Source organism: Pithys albifrons, chromosome 2 (assembly GCF_047495875.1).
Source record: "Pithys albifrons albifrons isolate INPA30051 chromosome 2, PitAlb_v1, whole genome shotgun sequence".
In the NCBI taxonomy this organism is placed as follows: Eukaryota; Metazoa; Chordata; class Aves; order Passeriformes; family Thamnophilidae; genus Pithys; species Pithys albifrons.
Genome location: NC_092459.1, coordinates 83,102,756 through 83,122,817, shown reverse-complemented (window position 1 = coordinate 83,122,817; position 20,062 = coordinate 83,102,756). Strand labels below are relative to the sequence as shown.

Here is a 20,062-nt window from a genome sequence, read left to right as displayed (position 1 = left end):
TGATTTTTGGTGCCAGGCACTGCTGTCCATTCCACGTGCAAACTGAAATTCTTTGATGGTGCCATGTGCTTTGCCTCTGCAGAAGTAAGCAGTTTATCTCCTATAATCTCCTGTGCCACAGAAATTAATTTGTATACTCTCTTTGTATCACAATAGTGTGTGTTATTGTTCCCTTTCTCAAGGGGTTCTATTATCACAGCAGCACTGGCATCATAAAATAAACAGAAGTGGACTTTGTTTGAAAGCTGTCTGAGCAAGTGGCCTGGAGTTAACAGCATGATCTCTAAGAACTGTGGGTTGAGTTACATATGTTCCCTTTAAGGGAAAATCAAGTGGGCTTGGTGTAGGTGTGAGTAAATTGGTTTGGATAAACAAGAGCGGATCATCATCTTGTAAGAAAACATGTTAGATTTCTCTTTTTTTTTCTTTCCTTTTGTCTCCTTTGAAAAATTATTTAACCATTTCCTTCCTTCCTTCCTTCCTTCCTTCCTTCCTTCCTTCCTTCCTTCCTTCCTTCCTTCCTTCCTTCCTTCCTTCCTTCCTTCCTTCCTTCCTTCCTTCCTTCCTTCCTTCCTTCCTTCCTTCCTTCCTTCCTTCCTTCCTTCCTTCCTTCCTTCCTTCCTTCCTTCCTTCCTTCCTTCCTTCCTTCCTTCCTTCCTTCCTTCCTTCCTTCCTTCCTTCCTTCCTTCCTTCCTTCCTTCCTTCCTTCCTTCCTTCCTTCCTTCCTTCCTTCCTTCCTTCCTTCCTTCCTTCCTTCCTTCCTTCCTTCCTTCCTTCCTTCCTTCCTTCCTTCCTTCCTTCCTTCCTTCCTTCCTTCCTTCCTTCCTTCCTTCCTTCCTTCCTTCCTTCCTTCCTTCCTTCCTTCCTTCCTTCCTTCCTTCCTTCCTTCCTTCCTTCCTTCCTTCCTTCCTTCCTTCCTTCCTTCCTTCCTTCCTTCCTTCCTTCCTTCCTTCCTTCCTTCCTTCCTTCCTTCCTTCCTTCCTTCCTTCCTTCCTTCCTTCCTTCCTTCCTTCCTTCCTTCCTTCCTTCCTTCCTTCCTTCCTTCCTTCCTTCCTTCCTTCCTTCCTTCCTTCCTTCCTTCCTTCCTTCCTTCCTTCCTTCCTTCCTTCCTTCCTTCCTTCCTTCCTTCCTTCCTCCCTCCCTCCCTCCCTCCCTCCCTCCCTCCCTCCCTCCCTCCCTCCTTCCCTCCCTCCCTCCTTCCCTCCCTCCTTCCCTCCCTCCTTCCATCTCCATACCCATGGTATCGTACCTTGCATGACACTACAAGAACTGTTCATTTTGGAGCACACCAGGTAAAATGGCTAACACTTGTCACTCCCTTTCTTGTTAGAGGGAAGAAATTATGCACCCTCAGTGCACTTGTTGCTCTAAAAGTCTTTACATTAAAAAAAAATAAATCTAAGTGGCTGTTTATTTTAAAAATGCAGATAATGAGTTCTCCTGAGACAGAAAAGTCAAACTGACAACTGTATTTCATTTCAGAGGCTTAGATTGCCCTGTAAGTATCCCAGGCCAAGTCACAAAAGGTAAGATCCAAGGTGCTATTTTGCAAGGGTGAGCTTGTTTGCATGGGATGCCAGACTTTATTCTTTGTGTGGTCTGAAACAGAATATATGCATCCAGGATTTTAAAAGGATTCAGAAATTACCACTTGCCACTGTTAAAAAAGGTGAATGAACACTCACTTGTTTTCATTCATATATGAAAGAACCCAAAAATGCTTCCTGGAGGCAGTACTGAGCTTCAGAGCACTGTAGTGCCACCTGCTTAATTACCCAGCATCTCAGAAAGCTGACAAGGAAACCCAGGCTTTTATGACTGCAAGTCTTTCCCTTGTGGTGGAGAGGTTGTAAGAAGTATTGTATGTCACACACTGGGCAACTGTGGATTAAGAGATTTTTTGAAATTGAGGGTGCCATTCCCAAGGGATCCCCGGGCACACTCTGCCCTTTCTATTGGAACTAGACCACTGTGCACTTGGGATCCAATGAGCTGTGCAGATGCCCATGAAGCCTTGCTGCAGCCCCATGGTTTGCACACTCCGATGGGGAAGAGGAGGCAGGGAGACTCTGTCTCTGCCCTGCTCCCAGGCGAGTGGCAAGTCAGCCCCCTTCTCACTTCCTTTGTCTCTGTCCTTAAATTTGATCATTTGACATTCCTGGTTGCACAGGGGTCCTGCTTTCTCACAGAAAATTGGGGCATCCCAACATTTTGTGCCCTGGAATCTGATGATGGGAGACCTCTTCTGTGATGAAGAATATGTGATTTTGAACTCTGAGACCAGGGACAGCCCTGATACAACTGTCCCTGGTTAAGGGTTCTCACCACTTGCTGTTTCTTATTACAAGGCTTTGATTGTTATGGCTGCCACATAATGTTTTAAAAGGTGCCTGCTCTGCTCTGTGAGTTCCCTAATTCAGAAGAGGGCTTGGGGGATAGCTGATGGCCACTTCCTCTTGTGGGGTACCTGTCAAGTCACTCTCAAGCCACTGGAGTGAGTTATCAGTGGATTCAGAGGTCTAAATTCTACATAAGGTACACTTTGAGCACAGGAGTAATTTTTTTTCCCGAGCTTTTTAAACAAATGTTTATATGCCCATTTGCAAGAAGGATTTAGTCCAAAATAGCTCCATAGGTAGGTATGATGAAGTGATGCCATACCCAGCAATTTAGAGCCAAATAAAACACCCAAACATCCCTGAACTATTCATTTTGTGTTCCTGCAGTGCCCTGAAAATAAAACAATGTAAGGTTGAAGTAACAGTGACAGTGATTTCTGTACCTTCTACAGAGTTCTTTCAGAAGTAAGTAATTTATTTAAAACTACAGTGTGATTTATCTTGCCAGGCCTTTCTCAGAGCTTAAATAGAATTGCACTGATTATACATATTCATCTGTCTCAGCAAGAAAACCATCAATTATGCTGGTCTGACCTGACCCTTCCAGCAAAGGAAGAAATACATTTAGAATATGTCACCCACCCACATAGAAAATATAATTTGGACTATCTGGATGATGATTTCTGTGGAGGTCATTACACTGTATTTTGCTGGTTTCTGCTAATGTATTATGCATAATTTTTTTCATTTTGATGTGCAGCTTTTATGCCTCATTGGGAATTGTTGTCAGCTTAAACCTGTGAACCCCCTGTCCAGACAACTCCCTCCCTCTGTCCCACTATGGCTTTTGTCTGCTCATGTATCCACCCTCCTCATTCCAAGGCAAACTTCTTCCTCTTTCCTAGTTGAATCACTCCTGTTTAACATAGTTCATACCCCATCCAGGTACCATGAATCCCTGGCACTGCCATTTCCTCAAGAAACTGAGGCAAAGGCAGATAACCTGCAATTCAGCAGTGCCTGTGGGCTCTGCTGGCTTTGTGACATGGGGTTTCTGGCTACATTTATTTTATTGTTTTTTTAGAAAATGTGCTGGTTTTTAATTCCAACAAATGGTTTTAATGAGTCAAAGTTACTTTTTAAAGTGCAATACATGGTTTCTCAGATTGGATGCACTATAAAAAGAGCACTAACCATGCTATTGTGCTGCCTTCAAACTAAGAGTTAGTGTAGTATGTCAGAATTCCCCTGAAGGTACATATTTAGTCTAAAAATGAAGAATTTGTGTTTAACGCAGTGAAAAAACTGGTCATCACCCTGGGGATGGTTTTTGGAATTTCTGTAGCATGTTCAAACAAAACTTGGCAGCCTTTTTTTTTTTTTTGTAGAAACTTAGAAGCAAAAATTTAGAGGAACTTTAGGATGTTTACTTTCTGCTTATTAAAGCTACAGATATCCCTTTACTACAAATGTTATATGTCCAGGTCAAAAACAAATTTCATAATTAGTTTTAGCATGCTAATAAATTTATACAACAGCTTGTAGAAAACTTTTATCACTTTGGTATCTCCTGCAGTGTGTATGACTATTGATGCCTCATGCCAAAGCCATGGACTGGTTGGATAAGGATTCAGAAAATATATGTAATTAAAAAAAAATCTGGAACTACCCTGTCATGTGGTACTGGTTTGAAGTAAGACATTTATGTTGAGTGAGGAAAACTTGATCAAATAAGCATCTTTCACAAAATGTCTTCAGCAAATCAGGAAGCGTGGGAATGTTGTAAAAAGCATTTTGAAAAGCTAAGATAAAATCTGCTTCTGTGGTGGAAACCAGTAAAACAAATTTAAGAAAGTAGTTTCAGTTTTGCTTTACAGATCTCTTAAAAATTACAGTCTCATTCTCCTTGCACTGCTTAACATTTTCCCTTATATAGTTTGTACTTTTCAAAAAATATTATTTCTTCCTGACTAACTGCATTATTACTACTTTGGAACATTTCTTTCCAGACCTCTCAGATAAATATTTTTTGATACCTTTAGTTTAGAAAAAACTAAGGCATGTTACAAGGGAGGTCAGTACAACAGGCAAATCAGAACACAACCCCAAACCACCTTATGCCCCTCAGTCGTCTTCTAGTGCTGCTTTGCTGGGACCTCCAAATCCTTTGCCTCCTTGCAGGTTCAGCTGCTGAGGACCAGAATGCCCGACCCTACGTGCCAGGACATTGTGCATGGCCACACTGCTACATGCCCTGCAGGTGGAGCCCAGGCTGCCTTCTTCCTTAGGCAAGGGCTTTGGAGATGCAGCCACTTGGAGATGCAGCCACTTGGATGGTGAGTGAATAAGCACAAACTTTTGTGATAGCCAGGTGTAAGAGGCATGTCTGGATCTCCTGCTGGAGATGGCACTCATGTCCTGCTGGTCTGAGCCATGAGGGGCTCCTAAGGCCACTCACTAAATCTGTGCTTTCTCGTACTCCTTACAGAGAGCCTACCAGAGAGCATCAAATAGTCTTTAGTCTAGTCTAATCTTAGGGCAGAGTTTACCAATACTTCTGCAGATAAGCTGGATGCTTTTCTGCTGTTTTTTCCAGAGAGATTTTTGGATTTAGAAGTCTTTCCTCTCCCCTACTCTGCATCAGAGCTGAGTCCTACTCCTCAAGGTCTCATGGTGAAAAGCTGCAGAGAGGATGGAGCCTTGTTTCTGCAGCAGTCTGACCTCCCGAGCCAGTGGTCATGGCTAGTTTGGCTTTGCTACAGACTGTTTTAGTCGCTGTTTCACCTACTGCTGGTCCACAGCCCACCTGCAACCCAACAGGCACATTCAGGCTGAGGTCTCTCACCAGATGCGGCTGTTCTGGGAAGCCATTTGGAAACCATGGACCTAAGTATACTGTTTCCATTTTTTAATGTCTGAAGAAGATACCTCAGAAGTCTACACTGCTTTTGGGATGAGCTATGGATTTGCATGAGTGCCAGCATTATAAATGAGGCTATTATGGATAGTGCTGGATTTATGAAGACATGCTGTTGGTGGAGGTGCTGGTGAGAGACGCGACATAGTGTGGGCCAAGCTGTGCAGCCTTATGGCATGTGTGTTGGCAGGCCTTGGCAACTGGCAGGAGCGGTCTCTCTAACATATGGGTCATGCAGACAACATGAGGGATGGCTATGCTTCCAAAATCACATCTATCAGTATCTGAGCACCCTGGAGGGGAAATGAAGAGCTCGAAAACATGATGGCAGGGAAAGTGGCCTCCAGAGTCCAGTCCTGAATATGGTGACAGTGCAGTTACAGACAGAAATTGCTGAGAAATGTGTCACAGAACCAGCCTGACACAGATTTACTAATTTTGCATATTAGAATTTTCTAAAACCTACTGGTTTGGCTTAGAGAGGAATCACAGGATTTTGTTTTTTGAGAACTCAAGATCAAAAATGAGAACCACATGGACTGGGAGCAGCAACTTCTAATTCATGGTTTTTTGTTTTTAAAACAAACTAAGCCTGCAGACCTCAGTATTGTATAATCCACTTACAAGCTCAGGAATTTTGTTCTGAATTTTGGCTTTAGAACATTGCCCTATGAGCTTCTGCTACAAATCTAGTTATTGCTTAACCTGTGTATTTCTTTCTACACACAGATTTAACCAATGAGAACAGACACGTTAGAGCATGGAATACTGAGACCTTACATCCCAAATTACCACCACGTATTTTGAGATGCAGTTTCATGGAAAGGCTCTTCCCAAAGCAGCGTGAAAGAAGACTTGTCTGACTTACGTGATCCCAATATGTGACCTTGTAACATTTGTACCAAGCTGTTCCATTGGAACTACTCTAAATGTCTCTGATCTGTTGCCTCCCTCATCTGGACACTCCTCTCCTTCTATGTAGCCTTGTTTCCAAACAGCCTCTTTCTTCATATTACTTCATGTCCAAAAACTTCTTCAACCAAGCCCAGGAGAACAAAATTCTCAAGTGCTGCAGAAGCATTGCAAGAGGCGAAAAAGATGGGCTGCCACCAAGGCGAGCAGGAAGGACTCCCACCATCCTCAGCTGGCTGGCAGCTGTGAAAATAGTCCCTGTAGTCATGGAGCCATTACCCTGTAGTAACTCTGACTCACTTAAGTTGACCTGGGCCAGGATACACAGCTCTGCTGCCAGCTTTCCTCTGTGTCTCAGCCTTTTTCTATGGACTGAAGGGTAAACGATGTATTTGGGGGAAGGAAAAAAGAATGGAGCCTTCTGAATCCCTAAAGCAACCTGGCAGAGAGATCGTGAGGCACAGAGGTGGCCGTGTCCAAACTTCCCAGTAAACAAGTGATTTTTGAGAAGTAAAAATTTCCACAGTTTTATGTACAAGCCTGGAGGTGCTGGAAATCCCCATCTCATCCTGGTGGGGACATTAAAAGACTGCATGAACCTACACAAGAACATTCAGAATTTTCCCCAAAATCTTAGAGCATGTATAACTGCGACTTGGCAATTATGTGCTTTTTTCATATGAAACAAGCTGCCAATTGAAAGACTGTTGGCTGTTGTGTTACATGTGTTACATTTACAAAGATGTTTTACAAGGTGACGGGCTGAAAACCAGGATTTTTTATGTCTATATCTGTGGGATGTCCTGTAGAATGAGCCACATCAAGGACAACTGACACAGATCGTGTTCTTAAAGTGTCACTGACCTTTTAATGTGCTCTGAAGTTCTGGAGATAAAGCAGAGGTGGGATGAACTTAATGGGTGCTAGAAAGTCAGATCAGCCATGACAGTAATACTTGTCAGGCTAAGAACTGCTTATATCTTAATGATTTGAATGAACCAAAGATGGTTATAAATACTCTTCTGAATCCAAATATGTTTCCATTTTGGGATATGAGCTATAGATTTGAGTGTTCTGCTTCTAAAGGGAAAGAAAGATCTGCAGATGATGGGATGTTGTTTTTTGTTTCATTTTGTTTTGGTGTTTTGGTTTGTTTGTTTGTTTGTTTTTTAATTAAAATGCATTTCCATGAAGAATATTGATGCTTCCAAGACATTGGGAAATTTTCTTTCTGATCAACATTTTCTGTTTTTTTTCCAGGCCTCAGTCACTGAAAAATGACCCTGAAGAGAAGAGGCAGCCCAAGGCAACCCAGCCACATCCTGCTGCAGAGGAGAGCAGAAAAGATGGCTAGAGAGGTGAGGATGAGCTGGCTACAGAAAGAGAGAGGGAGCTCTGCTCTCTTCTGGCAGGGCAGTGGTAGAGGATGTGGGAGCAGCCCTCAGACACCACTAAATGTACAGCTACCCCTGCAGAGTTTGGTGCAAAATGTCTGCAGAGCCCAGAGCAAATACTTGGGTAGCTAGCCCATGAGTGCCACGCTGTCAGGACTGCCCAGTTCTGTTACGTCCCGGCAATTGCAAGGGGCAGCTATGCCCATACAGTCTGCAATCTCAGCTGGCCACTACAGCTACCCCAGAGATGCCTTTGGAGCCTACAGAATTTCAGTAGATCCTGACTATGCTGCTGTGGGCCACTGAAAGAAATAAGCTCATCAGTAATACATGCTTCAGTTTTATCGGCAACAAGTCCCTTCACATCCCGCTTTTTGCATCATCCTGCTTTCCGCAGGGCATTATCAGGAGTCAGTACAAGGCAGTCTTGCTGCTCCCTTCCATTGCACTCACCGAGCAGCCGTCATCTCCTTCAGGTTGGGGGCTTAAAGAGTTCACAAGGGCGATGCAGGCTGTTGCAGGACTGACAGACAGAGTTTCATTTACTAACAGAGATGCAATCTAAACAGCTACAGATTTTCTGGGCATTTCTGCACCTCTCTGAGCCTCTTGTGTAGCAGCGGGAAGCTGTGCTGCCAGCGCAGCATTCGCTCAGGTTTTCCAAGTGGGAAATGTCCAGCAAATAAAGGAACTGGGATGCAAAAGAGTGGCAGCTGCTCTAGGACTGTTATAGAGGCTCTTTTACAGACGAATGAACCGTCAATTTGTACTAAGACATTGTTTTCTAAACATGGCATAAAAACTGTTATCTTGCCTGGCTGGTCATTAGAAGAGAGATAATTATAGTCTCTGTGCGACAGCCGGGCCCAGAACAGGGGCTGCATTGTCCCAGGTCCCAGCTGAGCTCTAGCACAGGCTCCCCAGGCAGCGCTGGGACAAGAGGGCTCCTTGTGCCCCGGCAAGTTCAAAAGACGAATTGAAGTGCTCTAAGTAGGTGTTAAGCACCTATTTCTCTCTCTGACTCTGGACTTTAAAACTACTCCACAGGAGAAAGGTGCAGAGGGCAGACCTGTGGCTACTGTAGCTGCATCCCACCTGGCTTTGTGCAGAGTACATGCTAGGATTATTATTTTCCCTTTACTTGAAAAAAAAAAAAAAAAAAGAAAAGCACAGCCCCAAAGCTTCAGTTTTGCATTTATTTTTGTTTTGCTATGTGTTTCTGTTTTCCAACACAGATCAATGTGTCCTGTATGATGATAGGCTTTCAGAAGGAAGGACATATTATATGTTCTGTGTCCACTTCCTGAGCCCTGAATGGGAAATCTAAACCTTAGCTTATGCTGCAGCATGCTGGAGGAGTCCTGGTGATCCAAAGCTTCAGGGGGCCAGAACATCCCCCAGGAGTGTCAGAAAATCCCAGACTATTGCTTTTCACCACCCATCCAGCAAAGGCACTGCCACTTCACCCGGTTGCAATGGGCCAACACACACCTCATTACTCCAGCATCTGCCCATGCCAGTTCCACTGTACGGGGAGTTCATGTCTGTGAGTGCCACAGCATTTTTTTGTCAGGAATGCAGTCATGGCTGCAGATACTAAACTGAGCTATCACTTTTTCTTGCTAATTTCATCCAGGTGCTTTAAATGACTTACCTATCATTTACACTGAAAGATTACTAGGTTTAGATTAGCTATTAGGAAGAAATTCTTCAAAGTGAGGGTGGTGAGGCACTGGAAAAGGTTGCCCAGAGAAGTTGTAGTTGCCACATCCCTGCAGGTGTTCAAGGCCACACTGGATTGGGCTTTGAGCAACCTGGTCTAGTGGAAGTTGTCCCTGCTCATGGCAGGGGGTTGGAAGTAGATGATCTTTGAAGTTCATTCCAACCCAAACCATTCTATGATTCTGTGATTTAGGAAGTTTTAGTAAAACATGAGACTTGAACATGTGTGTTCTGAGCCTTAGGTTAGCATGCAAAGCTACTGGGCAGTATTTTCTGTCTAGAGCTTTATTTGTGTTTCCGAGATGAAAAAGGAGAAGTTAAAATTCTCTAGGCAGACCAGATACAGGCAAGTTTTTGCTGCCATTGTTACATAAACTTCAGGTTTATTTTTAGCAATGTTTTGTAAAAAGCAATGGCCAGAAATAATAGATCATTCTGATGTTTCACATGAATTAATTAAGCCGTTTTCCCAGCTTCTGTGTTCATACTGTGGCTCACATAGTTCCCTTTTAGAAATACTCCAATTAATATTGACAAAAAGGAGTGTAAAAATTAATTTCCTTTTACTTCTGTGAAAGTAAGTAGCTGGGTGAAGGACAAACACCTTGTTAATGTCTCCTCTAAAGAAAAGGCTTTGGTAGAATCTCATTCTTATTAGAAACAAGAGAGTCCACATAGAATATCTTTCACGTATTCCAAGTGTGAGGAAACCTGGTATAGCTAATAAAACTACTTGTTTCAATCAGTGAGTGGTAAGTAATGTGTAATAATACCAGTAGGAAAAGAAGGGTCTTACATAAAGTAAAGGTCAGAACAAGTTAAGAGCAAATTAAGAACATAATATTACTACTACAGGTGGAGGCACAAAGCAATATTCCGTTATATTGGCAGGACAGTCAAAGTTTCTTTTTAAAAAAACATTTTTATGTCTTGAATAGCTGAGGATGGCAAGGCTTTTCTGTTATCCCAGTGAGAACAATTCCAGTAACCTGAAGGTTTAGATAAAACATTCAAGTAAAATAAGATACTAATTTAACACTTGAAAATTAATGTGTGTGTGTAAAGCAATTAATTTTGCTTGAGCTCTCTTTGCATCTCTGAAAGAGATCAGTCTTACAGCCATGACTGTCATTTAAGTGATGAACTGAGTAAAGTCAGAACATTATAATACAAATACAGAAAAACATAGATTTTCTTTGAATGTAGTCAAATGCAAGGTGTTTTTAACTTTAGGATGCATAGTAAAATACAAGCTACAAACATATGAGTCCATGGCTAATCTCCTTAAAATGTACTTTAAAAGTCATCCAAACTACTTTTTCTCTGTGTGTGCTTTCTTGTTACGGTGTTTTGTTTCAATTTTGGAGAGGTTAGAGAAAAAGGAGTGTGTTTCAAGGAGTTTCTGCCTCTGTAATCTGTAATTCTGCTTTTTGCCCTGAATGTGGTGTAGTTCCCATAAACTGGAGGAACAAAGTATTAACTAGAGTTGAAAGTTTGCTTGGGGCACTTGGTTCATGTTTGTACTAGTCTGAGAGAAATCACGTTTTGAAGAGACTTATCAAGACCCTAATCTCTCTGCAGAGAGCTGAACGGCAGTGGCAGGCTTGACAATGCTATTCAATTTTGGAGCCTCACCAGCAAAACATGCACTCAGCACAAAAGGATGTCTAGGTTACTGTACTGTTCATACATCTGTATCTATCCATCTAGCAAGGGAGTTCACAGCATGGAAATACACATCACTGGAATAATACCATTTTCCATCCTGTGCCTTGGAGATTAGTGTTCCTCGGTGTCAGGTGGTGTTAATTAATGATACAACACACACTTTCTTATTTATCAAAGAGACAAAGTCTTGAAAGCAAAACCATTTTAAACTTAGGAACAAGTTGCATTGCCTATCACACACTATTTGAACAGAAGGCATAGAAATGTCTGTTGGTGTGTGGCTTATATACACCATTCCTTATCACGTAGTTAAGCCCTTGCTGTTCAGGCAGTGAGTACATGTGTCCACAGTAACAGTAGGGGCTTAATGTGCTTATAAATACTTTATGAAGTATATATAATGTAAAGTACATTCTCATCCTACATTTGTGTCTTCATCTTCTTAGGTCTTTGATTCTAAGCCCACAGCTGGAATGCTAAATAAAACATTACATCCCTACAGTTTCTCAGCAGTGAAAATATTTAACTATTATCAACAGGCAAAATACCCCAACTTCCCCCCTCCCCCCTAAATAAATATAGCAGAGAAATTACATCAGAATTACCTTGCTTGAGGTGTGCAACTTTTTATTCCTTTTCTCCACACAGTATGAGAATGTTATTTTTTCCAAGCTTTTCTGTACCCCAAACTCCAGCCAACATTATCCTACAGAAGGAGAGGCAGGCAGCAGAGGGAGGCCTGGACACCTTTTTTCTTTCAGAGAGGAGCTAATCAAACATTCCCATCAAGCTCCCAGCTCTGTGAAAGGCACATTGCTTTCTCTCTCTCTTCCCCTCCCTCTTTCTGCTACTCTCTCCCTCTCTGTCTCTCCCTCCCTCTGTCTTTCCCTCTCCCTCCCGCACACACAGACGTACAGAGCTCCTTACACTGATTTAGCAGCCGAATTAGGCGGTCCTATTTTAAATATATGTTCCCTCCCACATGTTTTTTGTAGGGATTTCTATGCTCCTTTTGCACTAGCCTGTCAGATTTGTCAAGTTTTTCTCTTTTGGGAAGTGAAGCTTTACTCGACTGATGTTTTGGCTGAATTTTTTTAGTCTTCCTATTCAGCATTGTAGTGAAAGGACAAGAATTAGTAGGTGAGAGTAAACCACACAGCCCTAAAGATTATAGCTACCAGGTGCAAGTCAGGTTTAAAGAGGAAAATATATTTTGAAGAGACAGACTGTGATGCCTTTACTTATGTGAATAGCATTGTATTCCCTCAACAGTTTTCCTGAAGTTGGAGGATTAGTAACAGAGCAAGTCTGCGAGTCTGGGCACAGAGAAGTAGAAGTACGGCATGAGGGTTCCTTCTGATGAAGTTGGGTGTGAGAATTTAATAAAATGCTTTCATAGGCTGCTAAACTGGCACTCATTAAGTGTGACCCGGTCAAATGAGATATACAAAATTACTAATTTTTTTAAATAGCTGTACACAGATCTCCTAAAATTATTGGGTAACTTTAAGAAGAAAAATTCATTGAGAGAATCAAGATCACAGCATTTATAAGATTATCGCAGAAGGTTCGGCTATCATATTTCAGGATGCTGGAATGCAAACTATAATTTGCAATTCCATGTAGGTATCCAGAAGTGCATGGATAACATACATGAGAGAACATACACTGTTTTATCTAAGATCATTAGTGGTGGCAAAAATATGTAATATAAATATAGGAGATGAAATTCAAAATACACTTTGAAAAACATTTAGTTCCTGATCTAATCATCCCCTAATTGTGTTTAGTTTAAGGGAAAGTGATTACCTAGTTTTATGTGAAAGTGATTACCTGTTATTTGTAAATCTCTACTCTAGTACTTATGAAAACTGTATAGCAGCTCAGCATATTAATAAACAGTACAATATCAAAAGTTTATCAAGAAGTTCCAAATGTGTTACAAAGATAAAATGATCCATAATTCATTTGATTCTCTTAATACAGAAGTCCAGGCTTGTCATGACAAGAATGCAGGGGACTGAGAATGTATCTTCAGATGGCAAATTTTTTAGCAGATCTACCTAATTAATTCAAGTTAACACATTCAGAATATCATCACCCTTTTTGTAAGACTTTGTGAGGTTTAATTATTGAGATAATCATGGGCAGAAGGACTGAGACCTTAGGAGTGGAAGTTTAGAAGTACGTAGGTATTGTGGAACAAACACTGAAATATTGGGAGTTTGTAGCTAGGTGGCTGTGTGTCATTTCCCAGTGCTAATGGGAAGGCTGAAGTTCCCATGAGAACTCCTTACCTGCGGATGCTGATTAGAAATAATGAAAGATCTTTGGGCACACACCTTCACTGGTATTTAACCACTTATTCTCCACCCAAGTAGACTATTTTCAGAAATCCACAGTCATCTATGTACATGTTGAGTTGCCTGTATTGCTTTGAAGTCTCAGGTCAGTGGGTTACTAAAGAAGTGCCTTGATCTCAAGCTATTGCATGTGGGAGTGCTGAAGACTGAGCTTCTGGAAAATGAAGGCATAGCTGGGTGGCAAAGGCTCAGGCTGCACCCACGGAGCACAAAACAAGACTGCATTGAACTAGCTGGACTAACATTGAGTGATGGAAGTGAGATGTTCAGAAAAAGCAGGTGACTGGGATAACTAGCAAAAAGTCCTCCTAAGGTTCCCCTTCTTGTACCACCATCAGCTTGCTGAGGGTTGTTGGCATGCAGAATGTTGTCGACAAACAGCAATAGCACCTTCACTGAGGTAATGTTTCATTGTTGTTGCTGCTAGGTGGCAGTTTTACAAAAGAAACAGCTGATAGATCCACTTCTCATTTTCCATGGATAAATTATGTAATTTGTGGGTAAATTGTACTGAGGGCAAAGAGCCAGTGTGGGCCTGGCAGGACTTCACTCAAATGCAGTCTTGTGAGAACATAGCTCTGTTGCTTCCAGAAACACAGCAATGGTCCACACTGTACCCACCTGCCCTCTCCCAGTTTGGCTGGCTCTGCTTACGGCTCAGGGTCAAGGATGCTACCACTGGGCTGGCGCATTTCCTCATTGCTGCCTGCAAGCTAACCTGGCATCCTGGAAATGAACATACAGGGAATTGTGTAGCAGAAACCCTGAGTGGGCAGAATAAGAAAAACTATCTGGTTTGTTATTATTCAGTGTATTCAGCCTCTCATTGTCATCTGTAATGGAGAGCTGACGAGAATAAAAACAAAACACTGAGGAGGGCACTGGCTGTCTCTTTTTGTCACAACATTTCTGTGTGTTGTTGCCTGTGCTCTTTCCTGACAGAAGCAATTTCCAGCCACCCAGGAGCTGGCAACACAAAGTGCAGGAGCAAGAAGTGAATGGCTCCATTTTGGTGCTGGGATTTGCCACAAGGAAAGATTTGTTTACAAAACAAGTGACTGTGCAGTCAGGAAGCCACTAATTTGAAGACAACGGGTATTGAACTTAGTTGTCCAGGAGAGAGAAAAATGCTCTCTATCTGTTTGTCTATGGTCTGAGGCATCCACCTGAGTTTTCTGCTGTTAGTACTTTTTGTGGTAATAGTTTTTAAGTTTTACTATACTGTATTTTCATTTGCTTGTAAATTAAAGTAGGATTTAGCATGATCCATTGTAAAGAAGCCTAAAAGCAATGGAGTGAAGACCTCTAACCTATTCCCTGAAAGTTGTAATAAAGCAGCCAGTGAATGAGACTAGAGAGAATAAATACTTAGGTTTCCTAGAGAGTTTGAGAAGGTTCTTAATTTTTGAGGAAAATTTAGCAACCACATTGAATTATGATCTACTCAGATATTACCTTCACCCCGGAATAGAAAACAGCAGAAAGAGAGATATGTGTAAGCAATATCTCCTTTAACAGAGGAGATAATCTACCCAAGACTCAGTAAGAAAGTTTGGTGTGTTCAAATAGAGGTAACAGCAGACCTGGCAGACCAAACACTTACTGATGGACCTTAGTCACAGACTCTTAAATCCTTATTTTGAGATAATCTGTCTTGCAGAATTTTCAAGGCACACAGTTTTTGTTTAAAAAAAACCATTGGTTTGGGTAAAAGCTGGGTAAAGGCCATGGTAGGTAACAACTGAAAACATGACATCACTGAAGTGAAGCTCACTGCACTTAACTAATGCTCTTTATAAATCTGACTTCAACAGTTTTTAACAAAGCTTTTGTTTACAATAAAACTAGTGGGCTTACATGCTTCAGCCAATACAAAAATGTAAGATCCCTCATGTTTATCCCCTTCCGTATGCAGTGATGCATAGGTAAATAAAATAGGGGAAACCTCACCTATTTGGAAATGCCAATAAACTCCCATCTTCTAGGTTTGATGCTCATGAACTGGAATGGCCACAGAGATGAGGCAAGGCAACTGCAAGGGCACCATCAGAGACAGCTGTAGTTTTGCACTTACATGTCCAAATTCAGTCCAGGTTCATTACTAACTTGGTCCATAATATTTTGATCATATCTGGTCTTTCTTTAGTGAACAGGTCAAACTTTGTAGAATGGGGAAAAGAGAAAGGTTTTACCATGTAGTACATTCACATAGTAGGTCCAAATCTAAGCAAGAGCAGAGGATGGAGACATCAAAGGCCAGGAATTGCTTCCAAGAGGTCTGTGCAAAATGATGACAGATATACAGATCCTGGGGAGCAGGTGTTTACTGCAGCCCAACCCATCCTGCGCATCTGCCCAACACTCAGGAGGAACTTCTGACTTTGCTGGTGCAGGGATAGGCAAAGAAAATAATCTTCATCTATGTTATAGAACAAGATATTCCTGCAAAATTTTTAGAGGAATCTAGACTTTGTCTGGGAAGTTTTTAGTGGGAAAGTACAGATTCTCTCACACACCGGATCTTTGTCCCGCTTGTGAGACTCAAGGTGCACATTGCTCTTCTGGCATGGGGCTATGGCCACACTTTTAAAACCATGAAATCATTTGCTCTCCATTAGGAAATATATAAGGAATCAAAGTGACCTGAGGCTGAGCTAACTGGCCTGTGATTACACAGAAATTGTTGAATGTATCTTCTCAGCTGACCACTGTGGACTTAGTAAGTCAGTCCTGACCCTGCATACAAGGATAGAAAACAGAGAAAAATAATTTCTGCAAGATGACACATAGCTATGTCACATCTAATCCCATCCAGGTGCTTAAACAGAAAGGATCAAGTTTTCTGCTCTCAAACAATTGCCCTCAAGCCTTTTCAGCCAAATATTACCACAAGAATCAGAAAGCAGAATCTTACAACACCCAAAGATGTTGTGCTGGGCCTGGAAGTGCAGTCACACATGCTAGTGTTAACTTGTTACAAGTGGCAGTGGAGCTCAAATTCTCAAATTCTGTGAAATAAAGTCTTGACTTATGTGTCATTATATTTAAGGTAAATTGCGCTTGAAAACCATTTATTACTGCAGGCAACAAGCCATGAGGAGAACACAGTAGGAAGCTGAAAGTGTAATTGGGATGGCAAGGCAGCTAGGGGGTTAACATTGTTTGGCTTTAGCTGCTTAAAGCACTTATATCGAAATTGACCTCAGGTAAATAAAATAACCAGGGTCCTGTAAGGCTTATAAAAAATACACTGATATGTTTGTATAGTGTTTGAGAAAGGTAGGGAGTCTGAATTATGTATGCTGTAGCCCTTGCCAGCATCAGAAACTTCTTTAAATAATTAGAGCCATTGGGTAGCTGGACTTCTGTTTTTTCTTTTTATGAATGAGGAGACCTCATAGGCCAAATGAATGAATAATGTTGGCATGCTTGGCTTAAATGGATAGATACCAAGCTTGCACTGTGTAAATTAGAATCAGTGAGTACTTCTCAGTGAAGATGGCAATGGTCATTTTTCCTGAAACTGTAAAGAAGCAGGGCTCTGTCAGTAAGTCTCAAGTCTTCACAGTTCATCTGTTTGCCCCAGAGGGCAAACAATGACAAAAGATGACAAAATCTATTTAGGTCTTCCAGGATGTAATATTCAAATGAATGCTGATAAATTCTTTACCCTGGATTTCCCACAGTGTGCAGTGGGGCAATGGGGACCTGGGAGCCTGCCAACCCAACTGGGCAGGTTCAAAGAATGAGGGTTCGTAGTGGGGAATGGGAAAGGCACCCTTTTCTGTGACTGATTGAGACATGGAGAGCTTAAGTCTTTCCAACTGAACAGTGACCATGGTAACTGTCATAGATTTTAATTGTTGGGGTTTTATTTTTAAGTTCTAGGCAGCCACTTTTGGAAACTTTTAACATTGCCTTCTTCTATAATATTAAAAAAACATAAAGAAAAGTGAACTTCAGTTTGGAAGGAGAATCTAATAAGACATTTGAGCAAACTCAGAAGTTACTACTATTGGTAAAGAGTGCTTGTAAACTCTAAGGGCAATTTAATGTGTAGTGCATTAGCTGTGGGCATGCAGACATTACTAGTTGTAACCAACAGGTCAAGTGGGTTTGCTTAAGATCTCGTACTGCAGCAGAAAGAAGCAGTACTCAGATATTGCTTTCCTTTAATTATTTCAAGTTGTATCTCTAAAGGAAAAAAACAGAACAGATGAAGGATGTACTTGCAATGGAAATACAACAGGGAGGGGAGCTATCATAGACATCAAGAAATCTCCATTATTTTTGCCATGTAGCTGAATCTACCCATACCTCCTATGCCCCATATTCCCAATGCCAGATTTAGAACAGAAGTTGCCACAAGTGCTGTGTTGAAACATGAATATAGTGAACAGCAAATGCAGGGGCTGGAGAAACCTCCATTCCATTTGGAATCAGGAAATGCCAAGAGTGGCTACTGAGGAGAAGTTTGCCCTGATTGCACCCGCAGGCCTTTTGATCTGAAAAGGTGTAAAAAGCTTTAAGAACTGTGATGTTATAGAGGTGGACTGTCATGTTTGTATCTCACCAGTCTGTTCTCAGAAACCAAGATGTTGCTACAATGAAAATCAATTTTAGGTACCATTTTTTGGCAGAACTTGCAGTTATTGCAAAAGTGTATGGTGACTAAACAGAACTGGGTCTGCAGGAAGCGCAGCATATGGACTTTGTTCATCTAGAATCCAGTGTAGGTGGGGATTGAGTCTTCACAGGGTAAGTGGGATATATTTCATTGCTCTACTACCTCGTATAAAATCTGATTCAGCAGCATAAAGCTCCTTGTAGGACAAATAAAATAATCTGTTTAGGAGAGTGCTCTTTATTAATAAAAAATTTCAGCAGTTCTCGATGCAGTGCTGAAATTTGCAGTTGAGGACCACAGCCCTCAAAAATACAAATGGCTTTTCAGCATGCTTTCCCTGTCTGCCTGCTTCCAGTGTGAGCCACGTGCTATCATTGCCACTGTTAATTCAGTTTGCCAAGAATACCAGGTCTCACTCTGGATTCCAATGTCCCTTACCTTGGCAGTAAAGCTCAATTATTCACTGCAAATCAGACCTGGAAAATATAAGCCCAGTAACAGCTTTCTGTCTGTTCTTCCTGACTGTTTTCCTGATAGGTTTTCTGTTTATGCTCTGTAGGGCATCAGGTGTCAGAGCAAGTAGGTGATGCCAGTAAAAGCCACTTCACAGTGGAGAGTTTGTGGCTGCCTCCCAGCAACTGAATGCATCCGCTCTGTGGTGCCCTTATCCTTGTCTCCTCCAGCTTTGGCACTGAAGACTGTTCAAAATGCAGGTTATTTCTGGAGGCAACATGCAGAAATTAGAGTGCTGCTCTGGCAAGCAGAAGTGTCCAAATACACAGCAGGACCAGAACTGCCAGTGTGTTTAATGGGTGGATGAATATATTTTATTTACTGGTATTTACCAGAGTTCATGAAAAGCCCCTCTGCATGTGCCCCTGTGCACAGGCTCACCATGTAAGAGCCTACAGTGTTCTCTCCCAGTTGAGTTGTGGTGGCTTGGCCCCACTCTAGGGTCTCCATGCCCACTGTTCTTGTAGAGACCCATTTGCATCTAGGGAGGCAAAATTTCTAGGAGAGTTCTGGCTGGTGAAGTGGAAAACAGGATTTCATGGCCTTGTGCCTTTGTGGTAATGGGGGATCTCGGTATGGGGTGGGAACACACAGGTTCCGGTAACTCCTGGGTGGTGCTGCACCCATATAAACCTCTCTTTGTGTGGATACAGGTCCTGGCAGCACCTTCCTTGGAAGACAATACACATTGTGGAGGTAGACCATCCTTGAATTTAACTGGGAAGGAAAGGAGAGAGATGTATAGTCCTGCTGCTAGGAGTTGGCAGAGTGGGGAAAAATAGGGGAAACTGGGGTTCTGCTGGCAGAGTGGGGCAGGAGGAAGGTGCTGGGGGTGCACCTGGGGGCCCTGTGATGTAGATGCGAGGAGAGTAGAGAGTGATACAAGGGCTTCTCTGGGCACACAGACCTCAGTGGACTGGCATAAATTCCAGCACTTGCCCTTCTTGCCATCCCTGTTCTGTCCTGGTGCTCCTCTCACTTCCAGGGGGATGGGAGAGATAGTGCTTCTGGTGTTTATTTAGCAGGTCACCACCAAAGTGTTCATTGCCCTGTAAGGGCATTGAAGTTGCAGAGTACTCTAAGTCACTAAAATACATTCAAAATTTACCCTGCTATGTGTGAACCCTTCTTGGAAAGAAAGGCTGTTGCTTGCCCTGGGCAACTGAACAGGCAGGGCTGCAAGCAGGAAACTCACCTCCTTTGTCCCACTCAGGGTATGTGTGACTAAGGTTTTATTGAAAAGGGGGCAAGGCTGGGGAGTGCAGGCTGTGAAGAACTGCTATGACCCTTTTTGCCATCCATTTCTACCATCTTACCCAGCATCAAGTTTCCAGCCATACAGAGCAATACGTTTCCAGCCATACAGAGGTATGAGGGGTACCCTAAGGGACAAAAGACCTACCTCTGGCCCTGCTGTGTGTTTGGACAAGTTTCTGCAGTGCAATATCCTATATCTATACTTTTTATAAGGCAATAATTTCTTGTAATCCATTTCCACTTTAAAAAGCAGAAAACAGGCAGTCTGCATAAATGTCACTCAACACTGGAGCAATTCAATTAACTCAGTAATGCAGAAATAGAGTAGCAAAGAGAGGGATTTTTCTCTA

General features: G+C 42.1%; 1 long non-coding RNA gene across 1 annotated transcript; it reads left to right on the top strand.

Annotated features, from left to right (window-relative positions):
• Positions 1 to 2,739: 2,739 nt before the first annotated feature.
• LOC139681796 (uncharacterized) lies at positions 2,740 to 6,029 on the top strand. Its single transcript, XR_011699561.1, has 3 exons — positions 2,740 to 2,804; positions 4,521 to 4,675; positions 5,986 to 6,029. It is a non-coding gene; the product is annotated as an uncharacterized lncRNA (long non-coding RNA).
• Positions 6,030 to 20,062: the final 14,033 nt, after the last annotated feature.